The sequence below is a fragment of the Natator depressus genome, chromosome 8, assembly GCF_965152275.1.
Source record: "Natator depressus isolate rNatDep1 chromosome 8, rNatDep2.hap1, whole genome shotgun sequence".
Classification (NCBI taxonomy): Eukaryota; Metazoa; Chordata; order Testudines; family Cheloniidae; genus Natator; species Natator depressus.
Genome location: NC_134241.1, coordinates 4,767,726 through 4,791,794, shown reverse-complemented (window position 1 = coordinate 4,791,794; position 24,069 = coordinate 4,767,726). Strand labels below are relative to the sequence as shown.

General features: G+C 40.6%; 1 protein-coding gene across 2 annotated transcripts in view; it reads left to right on the top strand.

The window, feature by feature from the left end:
* Positions 1-24,069, top strand: part of GALNT10 (polypeptide N-acetylgalactosaminyltransferase 10) — a 124,141-nt gene that overhangs the window by 27,921 nt on the left and 72,151 nt on the right. The window lies entirely within an intron of this gene.

The window sequence follows — 24,069 nt, the reverse complement described above, 5'->3', positions numbered from 1 at the left end:
GATCTTTCTGAAGCTCACAAAGAGGATTATTGAAATAGAACATGACGTTGCCGTGGAGCCTTTGTTTAATTGGGCTTTTCAGTTGTCCCTCAGCTGAAAATGTTGGCATAGACTAGATGCATTTCTGAAAATCTCAGGGAGCGAACACCTTTTTAAAAAGTTGTACATAGGAATGTTTATCTCATGATAATCAATGAGAGTCAATTGGCTAAAACTTTTAAAAGCTGAATGCAATAAAGCAGCTAAAAATGTATTAAATTTTCCACCTTAACGCCAGGCATTGTTCCTGAAGCTGGAATTGAGGGTTCCTTTTTTTTAAAAGTATTTTTCTATTTTGAGTAAGTGGTTTTTAACCTCTTGAATCAATAAATCCAAGTTAATGAAAACTGGAAGTTTAAGTATTGCTATAGTAACAATTATGCAAGTGTGGGTATGAATTTATAAATTCGTCTTCTATAGCAGCGGGAAAGTATAGCAAGTAAGGTAACTATTATGACAGGATCTTGGCCATAAAGGTCCTTGAAGCCTAATAGTAGGAGTGACTATATAATTGCACTCATCTCATTGACTGTGATATGTTTAATATCTAAGGTGAATAACTGTCTCCCATAATCAAATTGTGATGGGTGAATTTTTAAGTGAACTGACACAATACATCTTCCAATGTGTCTAGTAAAACAGGGTAATGATTACAGCCACTGGAGGCTACAACAGTCTAAACAAACACTGATGCCAAGCACAGACCAAGAGAAAGTTGGAGTAGAAGGCTTGTTGTTCCCAGCACGTAGAATCCTTGGCAAAACTGACCACTTGTTACAAATGAACCATGAGAACTCTGTAGTGACACCTTTTACCTCACTGAGCTTAATATCCCCCTCTTTCTCTGTGCCCAACTTCGTTACCAAACCCTCCAGCATCCCCAGTAAGATGTACTGGACTATGTTCCCTGTTATCAGAATTGTCTCATCACAAAAGTAGCCTTGCAAAACTATATTTCTTCAATGCAGGGATTACCAGTCAAGGTGCATATTCACCATCCACAGTTGCTGATGTGTTATACCTACCTCCCTGGAGCTCCGTAGAAAAAACAGAAGACTTTTGCTCGGTCACAGCTTTCCTCCTTTCCTTCTTAAGCAATTATTTTCATCCCATTAACCCCTGAGTGGGTTATGGGTCACATGACACCTCCCAATCCTATAAAGAAAAGTTTTGCTAGAGACTCTCTCAACTTCAAATTGACTTCCCATCAGCCTTCTACAGAAAGGTCAGAATAGCCAGAGGTTATTACCCCTTACTGTGATAGGGTTGCATAGATTAACACCAAAGGCACGAATCACTCCTATATAATGATGCATCCCTGATGCAGATCCTAGCAGGAATAGATGCTTGATATTGGCATCTAATGTATGCTTCAAACACCCTTGTAAATAGTCTTATCAAATTTAGTAGGCACTGGCATTGCTTTGCGCAGGTGGGATAGTACTTTCATGTAGGAGAAGGTGATCCTATAATTAACTATCTGAAGGAGGCTGGTGGTGCTGCTACTGCTCTTGGAACTGGATCATGTTCCTACAAGGAGTTACTCATTGTCCGTGGAAGAATATATCCAGAGTGACGATGAAGTGAGCTGTAGCTCACGAAAGCTTATGCTCAGATAAATTGGTTAGTCTCTAAGGTGCCACAAGTCCTCCTTTTCTTTTTGCGAATACAGACTAACACGGCTGTTACTCTGAGGCCTGAAGTTGTGTATAATGTAAGTGCAAATCTAATTTCTCACTTAAACCCTTGGAAAAAATGGACAGCAGTCTTATTGATTCCATTAGGTTCTTTGGGACTTTAATCTGCTGTTATATGTATTGAGGGAATCTGTCGTTAACTACAGTATCGGAAGAATTTTAGGGAAAGACTGACATCGCAAGTTTAAGCAATAACAAAGTGCGTGTTAGATGCTGCACAAGCTTTACCTGCATTGCCCCATTGCACGTCATCTCGATAATCCAGTTGTCCTGTGTCGCTTCTTCTGAACAGAAAAAGTGCCGTTTATTCTGAATGGGATTATTGAGATGTCAACAGCTGTCTGAGGGCTTTTCACTTCCATAATTAATAGTGCACTGAATGCTATGGCCGAAGATCTCTTAGGTCACAGAATTTGACTTATCTGTGTGCACAGTGTAAATTTATGGTGCTATATAGATATTTTATAATCTGGAAGCATAGTAAGGTGAGCTCACTTAACACATTAACCTTCAAGGAGTTTATTATAGAATGACTTACAGGAAAACAAGGTACTTGTGAAGCATACCAGGAAAGAAGTAAAAGCTTTGTTTGGAAGAAAGGGCATTACTTTGCTCTATACAAACTTCAAAAGTAAATTCAAATGTATATTCAAGACTTCATAGGCTGACATCTTCAGTACTGCACATAAAGTTAACTTTCAGCATTCAGACTAGCTATGAATTATGGAGTGACTTGAATCTAGATTCACATTGTGTGTCTCTAAGAACGCCAGGTTCAGATAATTTCTTGCTATTACCTAACAGAAGAAGTCTTTGCATATTTGGGATTCTAGTGCCCTGCTAGCAGAAGAAATGGCAGCTTTGTCTGTTGCATATTTTCGTGCCTTGAGTTGTCTAATTTTTCTTTGCTAAACTGTTGGGAAGTGACCAGCTATTTTGAGCTATGAGTAAGTGTGCGTACAGTGTCCTGAGTTTGCTCTAAAACAGTGGCTTTTAACCTGTGGCCCATAAACCCCTAGGGATTCGCGGACTAAGATTTCCAAAGGGGTCTGCACTGCCGTTCAAAATTTTAAGGGGCTGGCAAATGAAAAAAGGCTGAAAACCACTGCTCTAAAACTAAAGTGAGTATGTATTTGTCTAGATCCTGGAGGGGGGGGGCGGGGGGCGAAAGCTGGTACTCTCGTGGAAAGTTTATATGGGAGCTTTACATGCTTAACTGTTGCATAATGTTCTGCCTGTCTACATTAGAGTGGTCTAGTCACTCCCAGCAGGTACAAGATATGAGTACTGTGTAGCTTATACAGAACTGCAGGTGACAGAATATTATGCCTGTTTCCCACAAACTGGTATAGTTAAGAATAGTTTATGCTTGCTTCTAAGCTTGAGATCTCATTTTCCTCTTGAAATTCCCATGACTATTTTAAAAACTCTTTCCTAGCCATACCTCCTCTTGTTTGTCTACTATATTTGTTGCTGTGTGAAATACTGTGAGCCTGGTGTTTTCCCACAGCATTTTTAGTGCTGAAATGTTGCAACAAAAGATTTACTGGAATGTTATTGCTGTTAGCTTTTTAATTTTACTGTGTGAGAAGCTGCTTTTGGATTAGGGTGCTGGGTGTTGAGCTGTACAGGTGCCTAAAATCTATTCTGTTGCCACTTAACTTAAAAATTCTACAAGTGAACCATAAACACCACTAGACAGATGTTATGTTCTTCCTTTCGCTTTTCCCTGGGGTGAAAAATAACAGATGTTACCAACTAAAAGGCATTTTAGACATTTGCCACAAAAGATTGTCATCGGGCTGTCAGAAGCTATCTTTATAGGTAGGTTGGTCTTTTACAAGGAGATGTGTTTACAGAGCATGAAGTTAACGTTTTTGTACAGAGGCAAATAATTGCTTATCATAATGAATTTAGTAGTAGATCTGAAGCTTGGGTGATTATTAGTAAGGTCAGATGGAACACACAGTGATGCAGTTAGCCAAGTCCACTCCCAGAGCAAAGTCAGTCAGAACTTTTTAGCAGTTCACTTGCACTGAAAGGTTGCAAGATGTTCATATTTCTAATCTGTCAGCATGGACCACATCTTGAATAGTTTGACATTTCTATCAGCATAAGTGATAAGAGTGATTTTTTTTTCGGGGGGGGGGGGGGAGTCTTGCTCATTTGAGTTGCAAGAATGCAAAAACCAGAAGATACATGTGTTAAATTGGTTTTGGTTTTTTCCCCCATCTTCTACAGTATCATTAAAGTATCAGGGGGTAGCTGTGTTAGTCTGTACCCACAAAAACAACGAGGAATCTGGTGGCACCTTAGTCTTTACAGTATCATTAAAGAGATTCTCAAATCGTGTACCTGTGTCCATGAAATATATCTCTAGGTATACTTGTAAAACAAAGAAAAGGGGTCACTTTGAATGCATACACCTTTTTGTGGTATGGGGAAGATTAGTCAAAATGTTGGCTACAGCCATGTCTAGGGCTGGCTGTCGTTGTCTGAGCTCCTTTACCTGAATAATTGTAATTAACTTGCTATTCTGGGTTTTCCCTTGAGCAGTGATGAACAGTTGTTCTTTGTGGCAGATAGTGGATGGGTCCATCAAATTGATTCTTCTCATATGGCATAGGCCACAGTTTAAACTATGGTCTTCAGACATAACAAGATCAGTTCCTTACCATTATTAACATTAACTGCATCTCTTATTTCCCCTTTCCTCACACTGTAGCCTTCCTGAAGGTGACCAGCACTCAGTGAAATATTTCTAATGTCTGATCAAAACTAAAAACTTGCTCTTAAAATTGGAATTTAAATCCAAAAAGTTCATCTTTTCTAATACGATCCAGTGCTGCACAGGACTACAAAGTTGAAATGTTCTAAACATGCTGAGCATAAGTGTGAGAGTTACAGCTGGGGACTGCAGTAACTCTTCCTTGCCCTTTTCTCTATCAGCTGTATAGGTTTTTATTAGGGCTGTCAAATTATTAAAAAAAAAAATTAATCACAAGATTTTAAAAATGGTGATTAATTGCAATTTTAATTGCACTGTTGGTTTAAATATTTTTGGATGTTTTCTACAATTTCAGATATATTGATTTAAATTACTACACAATACAAAGTGTACAGTGCTCACTTTATTATTTTTATTTCAAATATTTGCACTGTAAAAGATAAAAGAAATAGTATTTTTCAGTTCACCTCATACAAGTACTGTAGTGCAATCTCTTTATCATGAAAGTGCATTACAGGGTGGGGAATTACAGGTAGGACCCCATAAATTTAAACAAACTTGTTTTAGCGATTGGCTAAATAAAAAGTAGGACTGAGTGGACTTGTAGGCTCTAAAGTTTTACGTTTTATTTTTGAGTGCAATTATGTAACACAAACCAATCTACGTTTCACAATAGAGATTGCACTAGAGTACTTGTATGAGGTAAATTGAAAAATACTATTTCTTTTGCCTGTACTACAGTGCAAATATTTGTAATAAAAAATTGAGTACTGTACACCTTGTATTCTGTTGTAATTGAAATCAATATATTTGAAAATGTAGAAAAACATCCAAAATATTTATAATAAATTTAAATTGGTATTCTGTTTAACAGTGCAACTAAAACTGTGATTGTGACTGTTTTTTTAATAGTTAATTTGCTTTGAGTTAATCGCTTTAGTTAACTGCAATTAATTGACAGCCCTCTTTTTTTCTACAGTACCTGTTGCCATGTTATGAGTGGGTGCATTATCAGAAACTCCAAGTTTGTGCATGCCAAAGATAAATATGGGGTAATGTGGTTGAGGCTTTACAGAACACTTGATCCTGTATATATTGTTCATTAAAGATTTGGGATTAACGTAACTGAAGTTTGATAGTATAGCATTGACATAGGCAGTGCAAAAGTCCCAGCCGTGCTAATAGCTTGTCCCAATTTTCGATCTTGAAGGCACGCGTTTAGGAGTGCCAGGGTACGAGAGTTTAGAACTCATTCTTATTTGATTGTTGGTCCCTGTAATCAGAGTACAGATAAGTGAGCCAGTCTGTATTAAACGGGACCCAGATAGCTCACTCCTTGTTATGGTCAAAGGTTTACATTAACCCTCAGTGCACTTTTCAGAGTGGTGTGGCGTGCTCTAGCACTGCCGCTTCTATAGATAATGGATTCACCTAATAAAATCGCCACGCAATGCTGTCAAGACACATGCCTTAATAAACTCTTACTATGTTTTACTCTATTTTTACACGTTGCGTTGCAATTAAATGAACAGCATTTTGACCTTCAGAGCCAAAAGGGTGGGTGTGGAGATATTTGCATATGTATACCACAGTCAATGCCATGTGTGTACAGTTGCTGTTGAATGGATTCCACTCCCTGCATATCCCTTGATTTCAGCCAGATAAACCTGTTATTTCTCCACCCCTCCCCAGTCTTCTGGCGGATGCATTCTTGCTCTGTCCCCTTTCTGCTTCCTACGGTGGAGCCCATGGTGCAACCTCTGCATTTCGCAAGCTCTAGTTTGAATTCAAATTTAAGGAGTAATGAACTTAATTGTACATGGATGTTCTGCAATCCTGTATACTACATTCCAGTTGCTGTCTTGTTTGTGTTGCTGCAAACATCTGCTGGTTGTACTGTTCACAAGAGGTTAAGACTCAAACAAGGAGTTCATGCTGTTTGAACCTTTTGAAGGAGCTTTGGTAAGGAAGAGGTGCTGAAACCAGGCACCTGGTCTCAGAATAGCAGGATTGTGGGACTCACCCTTGTAAAAAGTGCAGGCTCCAGGTCCGGCACTAAGAAGGGGACACTCCCGGAGATTGGCACCCCCTGTGGAACCATGACAATACCATAATAAGAATTAGTGTAAATTTAAAAAATTAAAAATATTGCAAAGTGCTGTAATATGTATCTAAGAGAAAACTGAACGTTACGTTTTGGAAATAATGTGATTATGTATTGAGACTGTATCTTAATGCCTACACCTAAAGGCTGTGTGACCATCAAACGTGCTCCCTCGCCCAGTCCAAAATACCCCAGACTTCACAATAGTCCAGGTATACTGCAAACGCCATTTATGACATTGTTCGGGGTGGGGGGGGGTGGGAGGTTGAGTATATGCCCCTTGAGGAGTGGGGAAAGGTGAGAGAGGCTATTTTGCTGTTTTGGTATATTGGCTGCCTAGGGCATCCAGAGTTTCTCATATGGAGTGTCTTTTTAGTTTTCAAATGTAAATGAATAAATAAAGGTAGCCCTTAACTCTGCCATGTCCTAATTCTTTTTGAGTGGTTAACCTTGCAATCTTAGTGTTCTACAATTCTATTTTAATAGAATGTGGGTGGTCCTGTAGTGCAATTTCACATACCCCCACCTCCCAGAACAGTTCAAATGCCTGAAAGCTGAATTCATTTTTTTTCACACACTCAACATCCTTCTTAGGTCTGACTACTTTTTTTTGCCTAGCATAATACAACTTACTATGCCCAGGATAAATGGTACATTTTGGTTTTGAGTGATGGCTGAAATTTCATGATAAATGAAACTGTTTGTAAGAAGCCTTTCAGAACCTGGTAAATATATTTCAGCCTCTCTAGCTATCAAGCACTTTTACAATTTCCTCACAATACTGTAATATGCAGAAAAACTTATTGTCACTGCAGAGTGCACGAATTTCATTTGCTAAATTCCATCAGAGTAGCATTTGGAAAGACAAACAGAATACGAGTATATCTGAAGAATTAAAAAACGGTAAATAGGGGAAATGTAGACAATGTGATAAGCTACATATTCAAGTAACCTAGGCAACAGCAGGAAGTCTGCCTCTGAGTAGAATATGATAAATCTTGCACAGATCTACACACTTGTAATCACTGGGTACTGTGTATTAGTTTGAGCAGCAAGTTAGATCTCTTGGTGGGGGAGAAGGAGTATTTAATATACCTCTTTAGATTGTCACATTCACTGTGAAAATTAGCATTGTCAAGTAGTGAAGCCCATAATTAGATCTTCCATGACTGATGGAGAATTTTGTTACATTCTTAAATATTTAAAAGCAAAACCTTAATGTTCCATTGCTGAAAACAAAAAACATTGTTGGATGATGTTTGTGCTCCAGATATTCTGAAGCCGGAATTCACCCTCGGTAGTCATGTGATGACGCTGGAGCCAGGAGCACAAACAAGAAAATAAGCAAAAGAAGCCAAGCTGGTTAAGCAGATTTAGAAATATAGTCCCAGATTCCACTTGTGCATGTGTTTTTTGATTTCAGTGGGTTTACTCAGATGCTTGAGTGCTTTGCTGAATCGGGGCCACAGTAATAAGAATTACAGGCATTGTCTGCCAAACTAAGAATTGTCCAAAATTAGAAGGAAGAGTAGCTTTACTAGGACTAAGATGATATTGGGAGGGGAGAGTGGAGTGTAAAACAGAGAAATTATACAATTCTCCTCATTATTTGAGCTACTAAAATAACTTTGCAGTTCAGTCAGAGGGACTGTTCAGGCTAGCTAGTTCAGCAATGCAAAGCAGTATGTTAGTACACCATCAGTCCTGGTGGTTAGAAGCCTGGAAGCTTAATTTATGCTGCAAATGGCTTCAGACTATTCAGAATTATGAAAATGCACTTCCAATACAGGGTCCTCCCATTCACACTCACCACTGCTCCATGGGTCTTCGCCTGTTTTCTCTGTCATAGTGGCCCACCTCTGGCATCATGGGGTCCTTATTCCCCATCTCGAAGACTGGCAGCAAGCAGCACTATCCAGGGACAAGGCTCAAGCCTTGACCTCCATGTTATTCCAGCTCCTTTCCCCCTGAGGGTTAAGCGTAAATGACTCTAAAAATTGACTTTGGTTACCTCACAGTCTTTGGATTTCATAGGGGCCTCCGATGACGTGGTCTCAGCACGAGCCTGCTTACCAAGGGATAGGTTTCAGGCCCTGTAGGAACTCGTTATCCGAGTAGTAAACAGTCCTCCTGTTCCGGTTCAGACTTGCCTATCCCTCCTTGGCCACATGGCAACCTACACATACGTCCCCACCTTTGCTCACCTCGGACTTCGCGGTCTTCAGCCGTGGCTTCAGAGAATCTATTCATCCATGTGACATATCATGGACTTTCTGCCATCAGTCTCCCCCAAGGTGCTCTCTTCCCTCTAGTGGTGGACGGACCCAAGACAGGTCTGCGCGGGGATGCCTTTCCTCCCATCCTCCCTGAACATGATGATCATCATGGACACATCACTCGCCAGATGGGGTGCCCACATGGGTGAGCACATGATGCAAAGGACTGGGACCTCTTGGGAATCCAGAATGCACATCAACATCCTGGAGCTTCAGGCGGTATGGAGAATGTGTTGCGCATTTCTTCCGTCCATTCACTCTCATCATGTCGGACAACAGGGCCACCGTTTATTACATCAATAAATGGGGCAGGGCGGGGCGAAACAAGGTAGACTACACTCTGTGTGGAAGAGGTTCCTCTGTGGGACTGGTGCATTGCTCATAATATCCTGTTGTCGATGGCCTATCTTCCAGGGACTCAAAGTGTTTGCAGACTCTCTCAGAAGAAAATTTGTGGCTGATCACAAGTGGGAGTTTCAAGACACTGAAGTCAACAAGGTTTTCAGCCTGTGAGGGATTCCATCCAGGGACCTCTCTGCCTTCCACTCCAACAGCAGGTGCACCATGTATTGCTGTTAGGGGGTGGGGGTGGCTCGGCACTCATTCCCAAGGCGATGCCCTTGTCCTCTGCTGGTCGGACCAAATCAATTATGTCTTTCCCCCTCTACCACTCTTGCCACAAATCCTCCAAGATTTGCCCCTGAGGATGTGGACATTCCCCTTCTTTTGGAATACCTTCTGGTCTTGAAGATGTAGGGACTCGCTCTCAATTCTGTTAAGGTCCATGTAGCTGCTGTCAATGCCCCCCTCACCTGCCACGACAGAAGGACACTCCATATTTAGGTTTCAGAGTAACAGCCGTGTTAGTCTGTATTCGCAAAAAGAAAAGCAGTACTTGTGGCACCTTAGAGACTAACCAATTTATTTGAGCATGAGCTTTCGTGAGCTACAGCTCACTTCATCGGATGCATACTGTATGCATCTGATGAAGTGAGCTGTAGCTCACGAAAGCTCATGCTCAAATTGGTTAGTCTCTAAGGTGCCACAAGTACTGCTTTTCTTTTTACTCCATATTTACACATCCATTGACTACCAGATTTTGGAAGGGTCTCGTCAGAACCTTTCAACCTGTTTAACTTATCGCTCCCCAATGGAACACCAACCTTGTTCTCTCAACATTAATGAAACCACCCTTTGAGCCACTGGCTTCATGGTCCCATCCCTCCTTTCCATGAAGGTTGCGGCCCTGGTAGCTATTACTTCTGCAAGAAGAGTAGGTGAACTGGGGACCATAATGCCAGACCCTCCCCCCTTTCACCGTGTTCCATGGGGACAAAGTTTCCCTGTGCCTGTACCCCAAGTGTCTGCCAAAGGTTGCATCCTGCTTTCATCTCAACCAACCCATACACTTATCTACTTTCTTTCTGAATCCTCATAGCTCCCCAGGGGAGCAGCACCTTCACTCCCTTGACGTCCGCAGGACCGTGGCCTTCTAGCTGCCGAGGACGAGACCACTTAGGAAGACTGTTTATCGCTATAGCTGAAAGGATTAAGTGGTAGGCAATCTCCATGCAGAGGATTTCTAAGTGGATTTTGGGGTGCTTTGCGCTCTATTGGCTGGTGCAAGACATGTACAATCCCTAATGTTGCAGAGATGCATGCATTTGTTTCTTCCATTAAATTGCTCAATATGTTGAGTTTAATAAAAGGCTGTACTGTAGTCATGTTTTTTCTAGTGTTTTTGAAAATGGCGTGGAAAATTTTAGCTAATTTTTGTTAAAACAATCTTTTAAAAGTGCAGCTTACATTCAGAAATAAAATGGGTGATCTGATTACGTGACACAGTAAAATGGGAATAATGGCCTTGTTATTTTGATCTTCCACAAGGCTGTTCTGTAATACCGTTTATGTGAGTTGCATGTAATTCAATATCAGTCACTGAATTTAACTTTTCTCTTGAAGCACTTAGAACCAAGTGTGATACCTTTTCTGAAGACAAGCGTGCTTCACATCTTGGCATATCTTCGCTCATCGCAAGGGCAGTGGAATTTTTGTAGTCTGCCTGTTGATTTTTATGGATCAGGCAAGGGTTGGCCATATTTTTGCTGAACATGGGTGCTGTTCCCCATTCTTTCTGCTACCAGTGTCTGGTTGAGCATTTTTTGTGGCAGTTATGCACATCATGCTGACAGTTTGTAGCATACTGACTTCTGACACAATCCTACCACCATTTTGATTACTATTGTGAAAGATAAATAATATTTGACGAACCCTTCATGTTCAAACATCTTGTCCTAACTCAAACTGGAGCGGGGGGAGAGGCGGATTCATTTAGCTTGTGATGCAAATGATCTAACTTGCATCCTAATCATGAATGTTCTTATGATCACAAAATACAGGTAGCCCAGCAGTCCAGTATGCACACCCAGTGCTTATCACATTCTGTAAGACTTACCGCAGTATTATTTTTTTCTGTAGAAAAGCCTAAAATGAGGATGCACCATTCTCTTCCCCATCCGGGTCAGTAGCAGATGGATCTTCTTCCTTACTAGGTTCACTGGCTCTTGGAATGTTACTACAATCCTGCTTCCCATGGTCACAGCAGATTCCTGGGGGGGGACAATCCTTGATCAGCTTTGCAGTGGCACTCCTCTTGTGCCAAGTCCCCTTAACTAAGTTTTCTCTCCTTCCTGCATCTTGAGATCAAAAAAGTCACTTGCTTCTCTATGGAATTTGGGGCAAACTTTCCATAGAATTTGCTGCATTCCAATAGTCCTGCTTGTTTAGAGACTGTTGGAAACATTAGGCTATTTCTTTAATTTGACCGTTAAATTTATAGTAATATAGACAGATTTGCTCAATTCACCTATTCGCAGAGCTGAGTTCAGATGTGATATAGTTGTCTGGATACGCTGAATATATATTTCAATCCTACAAACTTGTCATTTTAGAAAACAAAAGTACATCATCATTCAGCCTTAATAAAATGTCTATAGATACGATACTCTACTAGTCTTTGGAATATTTGGAGGCACTGTTTTTAGCTGGTCACATTGCTCAGTTGGCTCAACATTCCTGTAATCTGTTCAGGAGTTACATAATTCGAATACAGGGAATTCATACAGAATTATAAATCTCATGAATCCTGCACTTTTAATATTAATTCTTAGTGCAGATTATTCTGCATATGCAGAAACATTTGATTAATCCCATAGGTCAACGTGTAAATTTCCAAACATCATGATGTTATATTCTGCTTCTATAAAGGATTGCTACAAAGAAGATATTCCAGATCATGAGCTCTTAATTGCAGATAAGTGGAGCACAGATACATGGGCTTCTGATCGGTGACTGCTATTTGAGGTGATTCAAATATGGTTTGTGAAGCAATTTGCAAGAAAGTGAACACTTGTTTCTGTGCATAGAAGGCATGTCCTATTTTTAAATAGTTTTTTAAGCATATTAGTGAATTTGGTGGAAAACTCATCAGCAACTTTTGAGGATTTCATAACTTTGTTTTAATTTGCAGCTCTGGAAAGAAACTAAGCTTTGGGTCAGCAGACAAAATGCTACAAAAAGTTGTTTGGAAGTTATATGTGAAAGCATGCAACTCATTTGACAGTTTCCAGGGATTGTACAAAGCCTTTCAAAAAATTTCAGAATAAACTGAAAAAAAAAAAAAATCTAAATTGCCATTCAGAATGAGTTTTCTATTCTGTAAAAAGAAAAGGAGGACTTGTGGCACCTTAGACTGACCAATTTATTTGACCGAAAGCTTATGCTCAAATAAATTAGTTAGTCTCTAAGGTGTCACAAGTCCTCCTTTTCTTTCTGCGGAGACAGACTAATACGGTTGCTACTCAGAAAACTGTTCTATAAAGGTTCTCACACCACTGTAATCACTATACGATCTGAATACCTTCCAGTCGTGCATTTAGTAATATGACTAGCATCTGTCAGATTCGTTCTCGCCTTCTCTCCCCTGGGGGAGACGTTCGCAGTGGAGTGTTTTTGGAATTTTAAAAAAATGTTGCTATGCTCCTGTTGGAGAAGGCAAGGTCAAAGAAATGTGCCTTGCATATAGAATGGAGGTGATGAGGTTTGTGATGGTCCTTAGTTCCTTGGGGAGTTAATTCCATAGTGTTGGACAGGCCCCCAAGAAAGCTTTTTCTCCAGCGTAGAAGCATATTTGCATAGAAAATTATTTAGAGGGATTTTAGACGCTATAGTTGATGGAAGAGATGACGAAAGCTGCATCAGAATGATTCAGGAACACATTAAAGCAACGAGGTACTTTCGTTCTGTTATGTATGAATTCAGTAAAATAGGCCGGCTGGGTTTTTAGCAAATTAAAACATGGTCTGAGGGTTAAATAGTAGTGTGTATTTGGGAAGCTATGCTGCCACCCGGCATGCCAAAATCCAGAGGTTCAGTTGTGCACTGACTTTTAGTTGGGATAAACATCATACTCGTGGGGGCCCTGAAGCAGATGAGTCGACCAGCAAGTGTGTAGAGCCGAAAACATTGTAAGACAATATTCAATACCAGGAGTTCTCAGAGTAAATGTATGAGATGGGAGATACAGGGTAGCTGCAAATTTGACCACTTTTCCCGGGATCACTTCCCCGGCTGCTCTTTAAGATCTTAAACAATTGATATGCTGGTGTGTTTTAGATGCAACTTAGAGGTTTTTGGTGCAAGGGTGTTTTAGTAATTAAAACATGTCTATGAAATCAGTTTCCTTATTCAGGGAGTCTATTCAAATTTCCTTTAAAAGAAAGAGAACTTGTTTAGTACAAATCTATAGTGGTAGGAGTTGTAAACTGCCCATCTATTTAGTGTGAAAGGTGCTTTGTAAATAAGAGTGACAATTTTCTAATCCTGCAGACTTTAGGACCTGCCCTGTAGCTGATGCTTTGAACTTCTGTGCCTCCGGTAAGGGGAAAAGAGAAAATGTTCCAGGAACTAATGAATTTGTCTCAAGAGAGGGCCCCGGAGGCAGAAGTGTGGAGGGGTGGTTTCTTGGAGCATTCACAAATGATCAAAGGGGAGGGATGGGGGAATGTATTGCGTTGGAGAGGGCCATGATTCAGACAGTGCAGCAGCAAACAGCTATGATGGTTTTTTTGTTAAAAATGTCAAGCACTGCACCCCAATCTTGCAATGTCCTGCAAACTATGGAGAGAGCACCCTATTGATTGGGACCACCATTTCAGTCAACATAATTACAGGACTTTCCCACAGCAACCTGCCCACCCCTTGGAGGGGGGACAACCCTTTTGATTACATCAACTACAGGAGCTGAGCAATCCTTCGTTTGGCCATGCCTCAGTTCCATTGGTCTTAATTTTTGCACCACACTTCTGGTCAACTGTTTTTTGTTTTTGTTTTTTATTCAAGTAGTGTTCTATCTATGTTTAACTCATATTCATTTTCATTGAATCGTAGGACTGGAAGGGACCTCGAGAGGTCTTCTAGTCCAGTCCCCTGCACTCAAGGCAGGACTAAGTATTATCTAGACGATCCCTGACAGGTATTTGTCTAATCTGCTCTTAAAAATCTCCAATGATGGAGATTCCACGACGTCCCTAGGCAATTTATTCCAGTGCTTAACTACCCTGACAGGAAGTTTTTCCTAATGTCCAACCTAAACCATCCTTGCTGCAATTTAAGCCCATTACTTCTTGTCCTATCCTCAGAGGTTAAGGAGAACAATTTTTCTCCCTCTTCCTTGTAACAACCTTTTACGTACTTGAAAACTATTATCATGGCCCCTCTCAGTCTTCTCTTTTCCAGACTAAACCCATTTTTTTTTCAATCTGCCCTCATAGGTCATGTTTTCTAGACCTTTAATCATGTTTGTTGCTCTTTTTGGACTTTCTCCAGTTTGTCCACATCTTTCCTGAAATGTGGTGCCTGGAACTGGACACAATACTCCAGTTGACGCCTAATCAGTGCGGAATAGAGCAGAATAATTACTACTTGTGTCTTGCTTATAACACTCCTTCTAATGCATCCCTGAGTGATGGGGGTTTTTTTTGTTTTGTTTTTGTTTTTCAACAGTGTTACACAGTTGATTCATATTTAGCTTCTGATCCACTGTGACCCCAAGATCCCTTTCCACAGTACTCCTTCCTAGGCAGTCATTTCCCATTTTGTATGTGTGCAACTAATTGTTCCTTCGTAAGTGGAATACTTTGCATTTGTCCTTATTGAATTTCATCCTATTTGCTTGAGACAATTTCTTCAGTTTGTTCAGATCGTTTTGAATTTTAATCCTATCCTCCAAAGCACTTGCAACCCCACCCAGCTTGGTATCATCCACAAACTTTAAGTGTACTCTCTCTGTCATTATCTAAATCACTGATGAAGATATTGAACAGAACTGGACCCAGAACTGATCCCAGTGGAACCCCACTCAATATGCCTTTACAGCTTCACTGTGAACCACTGATAACTACTCTCTGGCTACTGACACAAGGTGGTTTGTGCTTGGCAATTTGCTGTAGTACCCAGTGCAGTACTCTTGTTTAAGCCTACATTTTAGTCACGGGTATTTTTAGTTTTCCAACCAGTTATGCACCCACCTGTAGTAGCTCCTGAGAAGGTCATGAGAGACAGTATTGAAAACCTTACTAAACTCAAGATATACCACATCTATCCACAATGCTTGTTACCCTGACAAAGAAAGCTATTTTGGAGTAACTGAGCTGCATAATTTCATTGAGGTACAGTTCAACCCAGCCATTACATAACCTGTTCTCTCCCTACCCCACCCCCCAAACCCCCTGTAGTATCTATTGTTAATAAAATCAATACATATTTCAGTCATTTCAATATATAGGTACATTCATTACCTATATATTCATTACCTCCATCTCCAAAGTGGGAGCACAATGTGTCCATGACTCTGTTTCTCTGACCGCTTCGGACATTCTGCAGAGACAGGCTCTCTGGCTCTCCATAACATTCAGAAAGTCTCTGATCTTTGATCTACCAGCACCAAACTGGTTTGCTACTGCCAAGTAGCAATTAGGCTCGGTGAGCTTCCAGATGATGATAGCAACATGCTTCAACATGCTAGGGGGAACTCTCGTGTTGGTATTCTGCCACTGTAGCTCCAGGATGCTCTGCCCAGACTTCTAGGAGAGTGACCTTTGTCATGCTGAAATTCTGCTGCCACTGCTGGCCATTCCAGTTCTGCCTCACTGTCCTGTTCTCCCCTCTCCTTTACATGGCGTAAAAAGATTTAAAGTAGTGGACAGTTGTCAAGACTGGTTCAGTTTAAGAGCTCAACCTTGACTGGGGCCTCTTAACTAAAGCTTTCCTCTACTCTGTAATTCACGACTGTTTGTTTCAGTCATTAACCTGTTAACTTACTTAACATATCTTTATGGCTCTACATCCAGTCTTAACTTTTTTGCAATGGTTGACGGAAGTATTCCTTCCTCCCTGTGTTCTCGCTAAGCTGTGTGGCCGTGCAGACACGCGGTGGGAGAGGCGCCTCTCCCATGACCCCGGAGCCGCCGCAACTGGCGAGAGGTGCCTCGGCCCCGCGGCTGCTGCAGCCGGCAAGAGAGACCCTGGGGCTGCAGTAGCATGAGAGGGCTGGGGGGAGTCCTCTCTCCCTGTTGCAGTCCCGGTGCAGCCTGTACTTCATCCCTGGCCTGACCCCAGAGCCATCACCCCTAGCCAGAGCCCTCACCCCCTGCACCCAATCCTCCGTCCCAGCCCTGAGCCCCCCCCCCACTCCAAACCCCTAATCCCTGGGCCCCATCCCAGAGCCCCAACCCTCTGCCCCATCCCTGAGCCCCCTCCCACACTCTGAACCCCTCGGCCCCACCCCTCCACCACACATCACTTCCATATTGGTGCACATAACAAAATTCATTCCGCACATGGATGTAAAAATTAAAGGGAACATTGCTTCCTCCTCTTATTTTGCTTTGGTCAGCACCTTCTGCAGAGTACAAACCCATACAGTAACTTACAGCAGAACTTGTGTATTTGCAGTGTAATACATGAATTTGAGGACAAAACGGTAACCTAACTGCTTATAGCACTTTGTCTTTGTATACTGCTGCTCTTTTCTTGTTTCTGCCAGATTCAGTCCCAAAAAATGTTTGCCGAACAGGTTTTGAAAACTGCAACACTGTGATTAGAGGGTGTACTTCAAATCTTCTTTCCTCATACAGAAAACAGTTGGCTTACATCTCCATCCTCTCCATTTATTCTGGCTGGAGCCAGGCACACTAAATAGTGATTAAACAAAAGATTAAAATTCCATTTTTGTATGTTTCGCCATTTGAATGCTAATCGATTCCTTTGGCAGAATGTTAAGTAAAAGCATGGTAGACAACAGAAGGGGCTATTTACAGCAATCTGTCTAAATCCATTTTCAATGTATTGCTTAATGTGCCTTTCTACTTTAATTCATTTTCAGTGAAAATGAAGGATGGAAACAGAGGAAGGAGATTAGTTTACGACATAGCTACAAAAATACCACTAAGAAGTGATAAACAACGTTGTGTTTAAGGAAAGGAAAATGCTTTAGGATAACCAGACGTTATGGTCTTGCTGTAGGAATTATTGGGTGAAATTCTATACCTGTTATATGGGAGGTTAGACTTGATGATGATGATGATGATCTAGCCTTGAGAGCTATAAAACGTTTAATTTCTCTTTACAGCTAACTTTTAAAAAAATATACATAATTTTGCTCTGCCTCAGTTTCTTGCTTTGCAAAACATAAAATTTCAAAGTTTTAGTAGGCCTTAGCCAAGAACTTAAATTTGCAGCTATAGTTTATATAGACAAAACCCCTCATCTGTAAAATGCTTATCTACCTATACTGCATATGCAGATTCTGTAAATACAGCTGTCAAAGAATGTCCTCCACATTTCTAAACTAAAATTTAATTTTTTAAACAAGAACAAGGTACAGTCATATTTATTCTCTTAGGCAAAATATGGTAATGCCTTTTGATGTGTAATTGAAGTTCATGGTAAGTACTGGTGACAAAACGCAAGAAAACTTAGTTATACGCACAGATACATTTGTTTAAAATTTAAAGCTGAACTCAGTCCCAAAGATTTGTCTAGGTATTGCAGCATGCTCAGATTTAGTCTAGAGTTCCTGCTTATGGGGATGTTATCAACCTGCTTAATATCCATAATTTACTACTTAAAGATAAATTCCATGCAGCATCCCTGAAGGATGCCATTTAAAAAGCTAAACAGTCTGCTCCTCCATTGTGTTTAGATTTCTGATGCTCAAATACTCTTTATAAAAAGTATTAAAGATGAATAAAAATACATTTGGCAAAATAACGTCAACATCGGCAACACTTATTAAATGGCCCCCGTAGCAAGATTAAGAGGAATAATCAACATGTTAGTAGTTTAACCCTCCCCCTCGCTTAAATCCATGACGTGTAGTCTGTAGTCCCACACCATGTGCTACTGTTAATTACATTTCATAACTGTGGAATTTGTAGCGTGGGGAGGAGGGAGATCGTATAATAAAAGGAGTTTTGACTGTTTTGGTAGCATTTATTGATTAAATTCACAACAGTGCAGTACACTGAAGAAGAAAAAAATTCCTCCCTGATCTTAATGACTCAGCTTCAGCAGACTTCTGTAGTTGGACTGATGTCACAGGCCTCGTGTATTTTGAATATGTCAGCGTTGTGAATGCTGAGAAGTTTCATTGAAACTATGGCAGACTACTTTAATGAGGCTGACTATGGCAACTAGTAAAAAAATAATAGCCTTCAAACATAGGGCATGTCTACGCTTACCGGGGATCTACGCTGTGGTGATCAAAGCACTGGGGGTCAATTTAGCGGGTCTAGTAAAGACCCACTAAATCTACCGCAGATCATTCTCCTGTCAACTCCAGTACTCCACCAGAACAAGAAGAGTAAGGGAAGTCACCGGGAGAGCATCTCCTGTTGATGCAGCACGGTGTAGACACTGCAGTAAGTCAACCTAAGCTAAGTCGACTCCAGCTACATTATTCACGTAGCTGGAGTTGCATAATTTAGATCGACTTACCCCCCGTAGTGCAGACAAGGCCTTAACATTCAGTAGATATTGCTGATGTTGATGTGATTCTTGCCAAGGACTCTCAGTAACCTTATAAAAATATTTGAATGGTGACCTGCAAAACCTATGAAAATGTTGGTTGCTTGTAAGTGGCACAATTAAAGCAAATATTTGGAAACATTTATCTGAATTCAGTGAAATGTTATGGAGTGCTCCTGGTTGGGATTGAGTAATGTAATTTCTGCATCTCTGAAACCAAGAAGATCTAAAATATAGCATATGCTGTTATGATTTTATATCAGCTTTGCATTTGAGATTTACAATAGCTTTTATAAAGAAGTATGTGTGTCCAAAGCAGGTTAACATTTGCCATTTCTTTTTGTGTGAATCCTCTCGCACGTCGTGGTTTCACTATGCATTGATGCTAGGCGGAAGAAACAAGTAGGGGGACTAGAGAGAGAGGTGGATGACAAGTAGCCCCACGCTGTCCCCTCTCCCTCCTTTGGCAGTGCTGGTGTGAAACTGACTGAACCCTAGTTATGTCTAGAAGTGTGATCCTAGTTTGTTAAATTATAGACATGAGATTAGATAAAATTTCTAGATTGACTTTCAGTGATGCTTCTGTAACAGGTGTCAAATCACAGCAAACAATAAAATGGGTAAAGTAGCATGGTTCTCTGCTGTGCTGTGTAAGTCCAGAGTTTTATAAACAGGAGGCCAAAGAGGTTACTGACACAAGGTGGTTTGTGCTTGGCAAGTTGCTGTAGTATCCAGTGCAGTACTCATGTTTAAGGCTACGTTTTAGTCACGGGTATTTTTAGTAAAAGTCATGGACAGGTCATGGGCAGTAAACAAAAATTCATGGCCCAGGCCAGCTGCACGGGCCGCTGCAGAAGTCAGAGGTCATGGAAGGTCACAGAATCAGTGACCTCTGTGACAGACATGGAGCCTTACTCATGTTCACACACACAGCCATGTTTAAAAAGAAAATGAAAAAACAAAACCACCTCACCCACAAGGAAACTTTCCTATTTTGCCAACCATTTCCATAACTTGGATTGAGCAGGCAACACCCTGATAAATAGGGAGAGGCTAGTGAGCAGAACTGGCTTTTTTGAACAGTATGCCAAGAGAATAAAAATCCTGTAATATAATAGTGCATTTTAAGAGAACTTTGGAGAGACTGCCTGATGTTTGATATTGGTGGCATATTGTCTGGAAAATTGGAAGTAAATATGGTAGACAGAAACTCTTTTGCCCATTGTGGCAGAACAGCAAAGTGGGCTTAGTCATGCTGAAAACTCATTCAGATTTCTGTGCCAGAAATAACTCAGCTACTCCAATTTTTATTGCTCCTGCATCATCACTGGCCTGTCTTCCTTGTCTTCACCTCATGTTATCTGCCACTTCTTGATGAAGAACACATAAGATTTGTCCATGTAGAATGTAGCAATTGACCTTTATTCAGAAACACCAAACTATCACACGCAGGCCTGAGCTACAGCTCATTACCCAATATTAAATGTTGTCATCATCACGGGTCAAATGATCTGAAGGGGAGTGTCACAGACTGTATCTGAAAGATACGTTTTCCAGGGTTTTAACTCCTCGTTTTCACATGTCCCCTCCAAGTGCAGCCGCCTTCCCTAATGGGGTCTGAATGGACAGTAACATGTTCTTCTGTTACTTGTGAATTTTACAAATTGCTCCATCATATTAATAACCGCCTGAGATTAACCAAATAAGGCAAAGCAGGAGTATTCTCTTTGCTTACACTTGCCCCTACATATGGTTGTGAATTGTGGGGGATTAATGCTGCTGACAAGAAGAAAATTGAAGTCTTTGAGATATGGTCCTGGTGAAAACTTTTGTGTATCTGCTGGATGAAAAAGATGAATAATGGTTAAAAATATTGGAAAGATGCAGACCCTGCTGTTGGAAATCAACGGGCATCAACTTATGTGTTTTGTTTTTCATCTGTGTGCCTGAGGTAGCTACCTTTGAGAAAGCTGTCATGGAAGGAATCGCGGCAAATCACCATAGTAGGGGACAGCCAAGCCAGAAAATACCTGAATGACGTGTGGCAGATCACTGGAAGGTCAGCTGCTGAGTGCTCAAAGCTAGTGATGGATCAAGAAGGCTTCCATATGTTTTGCTATGTCACCAATGTTCACTATACAGCTGAGGCAGCTTAATTTGATCTTCACTTTGTCTGAGTGCAGGTGGGGTGAGCAGGTGAGAAATAGCCCTGTGGGAAAAGGCTAATTCAGTTGCTGTCACTCAGGTCTTCGAGGGAAGAAGCCCTGGCATTTCAGAGCTAGACTAGTTTTGTTTCTGCGTGCTGCAGTGAAACAGTCTGGGCAGAAGGTACATTCCTAATACTTTTTAAAAACCCTAGTCCATCAACAAATTTAGCTAGAGAGGAATGTTAGATAGTTGGTGATTTTATTCAGTTTGTGTCCTAATAGGTGTGAAATGTATATCTGAAAATATGTTAGCAATCTCTGCATTTGGACGGAGATCAGTGGCTGATAAAGGGATATTTATTGGTGGGAGGGAGAAAAGGCCATTTTCTCCAATAAGCAATATTTAAGGTAAAAGGTGAGCCATCACTTTTGGTGGCGGGAAGATATGCAAAAAAAAATGGAGAAGATAGGCTGCAATAATTACAGAATCATAAGGTAGATGAAAAAGATCTGTTAGTTCACCTGGTCTGTCTCCCTGCCGATGCAGGATTTACTCCACAGGAAGTTTTCCTACTAGTTTGTTTACATTAATTTTAAATGTCCCAAACAATAAGTCTTCTGCTTCCCTTTAACAGCTTAACCAGCACTCATTTGTCAAGGTTTTTACTTTTCTTAATTACATCCCCAGATGTAGTTATACTGCTGTATGCCATCCTAAATAATTCCTTTCTTTTCTTACTGTCTGCACACTATAAATATTTTCAGAGAATGTCTCACTTATCCGCATCCTTGTCCATACTTAAGTCTCCTAATCTTTACTCATAAATTGACCACAGACATTCAGCGCTGGTGCTTTTCTTTGAACCCCCATCAGCTTGCTTTCCATGACATCATGCACCATGAGAGTAAAGCTAGAATTGCTAACAGCAAGAGGTGAAAAATTCAATATACTACCTTGGAAACATTTTTATTCAAGGGGATTAAATGGGGTTTAGTAGTTAGAACACATAACTAGGACCTTTCTGTCTGCGATGGCCACGTTTCAGCTATGCTTCTGTGTGCCCATCTGCAAAATAGGTATAATCCTGATCTTATCAGGCTGCTTTGAAGATTGTTTGTAAGTCATTTTGTGATCCTAGACTGAAAGGCTCTGTTGTTGTATTGTAATGCATGGAAACGAATGGGTAACTATAGATGTGACTAGTGCAGCAGAGCAATTAGATATGGTTAGGGTTAAAATGGCAGCTGTTAATGAGATTAAATTGGGATTTAGTCTCATGACATCACTTTGAACTGCAAGTGACATGTCTGGGTGTCCTAAAAATGTTAGCTTGGTCGAATTATATTTTGTTGGATGGACAGGCGAAGTAAGGCTTAGATCGCAGTATTAGGATGCGTGTTCCATAGCTGCAGATTGCAGTACCGTACTTTGGTGCCCATTCAGGTATGAATATTTATGGGGGTAAAAAGAGAAGAATGAAATGTTCCCAAGACAAATCAAGGCATAAAAATGATGAGTTCATACATTTTAATTGTTTAAACAGATGAAGAGCCTCTGTTACAGGACTCCAAAACAGGCTTGTTATCAGATTGTGCAAAATGCTGGGCCCAAGATTTTTGTGTGTGTCCAGAAGGTCCTGTGATTGCTCCCCCAGTAGAATGCTGTAGACGCCTGCTGTATAGAGGAAGTAATGAAGCTGTTAATGTTAGTAATATTGTGACATCCAAAGCACTAGCCCCAGCCATGCTTTTATTCTGTGATTCCTTAAGTCTCCAAGGCTGTATCTGTGAAGTGTGGAAAGAGGACCAAAGTGTTTGCAAATTTCTTATTGTGACATGTAACATGTGGAGTAGGTTTAGGAAAAAATCCAGCAGACTCATTCATAATAGAATAATAGGAGGGGGTTTTGCACTTTAGGGGAAGGGGCATTACTTGAGAGAGAGCAACTCCAGGCTTATGATTTGGAAGTGCTTATGCTTAATATTCTACTATATTTCTGCTGCAAGTATTTTAATCTAAAGGCATCTTTTTCGTGTGTCTTACTTTACAGACTGTAAGCTCTGTCAATTGTCTGCTTTTTAACAAAGGAAATGCATCTTTCTATTGAAAAGATGCAAACAAAATAACCTCTTTTCACCCTGTTACTCTCCATATACACAAATATGTATATATCCACATACATACCATCTATACTCTAAAATTTCTCCTGCATAGAAAAGTGTACATTTTATTTTTAATGGAATGCATAATGCTATACTATGGAATTACCATTCAGTACAAGAGGAATTTTAAAAAGCCAGGATTTTATAGATACTACTGGAGGTCTGCTAAACAACTGTTTCTATGATGTAGTTTCTACAAGTAATGCACTCATTTATACATATCGGTGTAGTATCACATCATAGAATCATAGAATATCAGGGTTGGAAGGGACCTCAGGAGGTCATCTAGTCCAACCCCCTGCTCAAATCAGGACCAATCCCCAATTAAATCATCCCAGCCAGGGCTTTGTCAAGCCTGACCTTAAAAACTTCTAAGGAAGGAGATTCTACCACCTCCCTAGGTAACACATCATGGAGAATGATTGGCAGACAAACCTTTTACTCTAACTTTTCAGATTTTATTTAGTCCCCTAAAATTCAGGCAAGAAACCTGGGGTGAGATTCATTAAGTCTGTGGCCCTGAATACTACAATTTCTATGTCTTGTACGGGTATCACCCTGCCCTTTATTCACCCCACCCCAGAAAAATGCCCTTGATGATTGTTCCTGAAACTTGAAAGCTACAGTGAAAAGGATAGATAATAGGGGCCATGCTTCATGTGAAAACTTGCTATTAAGTATTGAGAGACTGAAGTCTTCTTCAAGTTTGTTTCCCCAATTTTATTCCAATATGGTAGTACAGTAGAACCTCAGAGTTACGAGCACCTCAAGAACAGAGGTTGTTTGTAACTCTGAACAAAACATTAGGGTGGTTCTTTCAAAAGTTTAC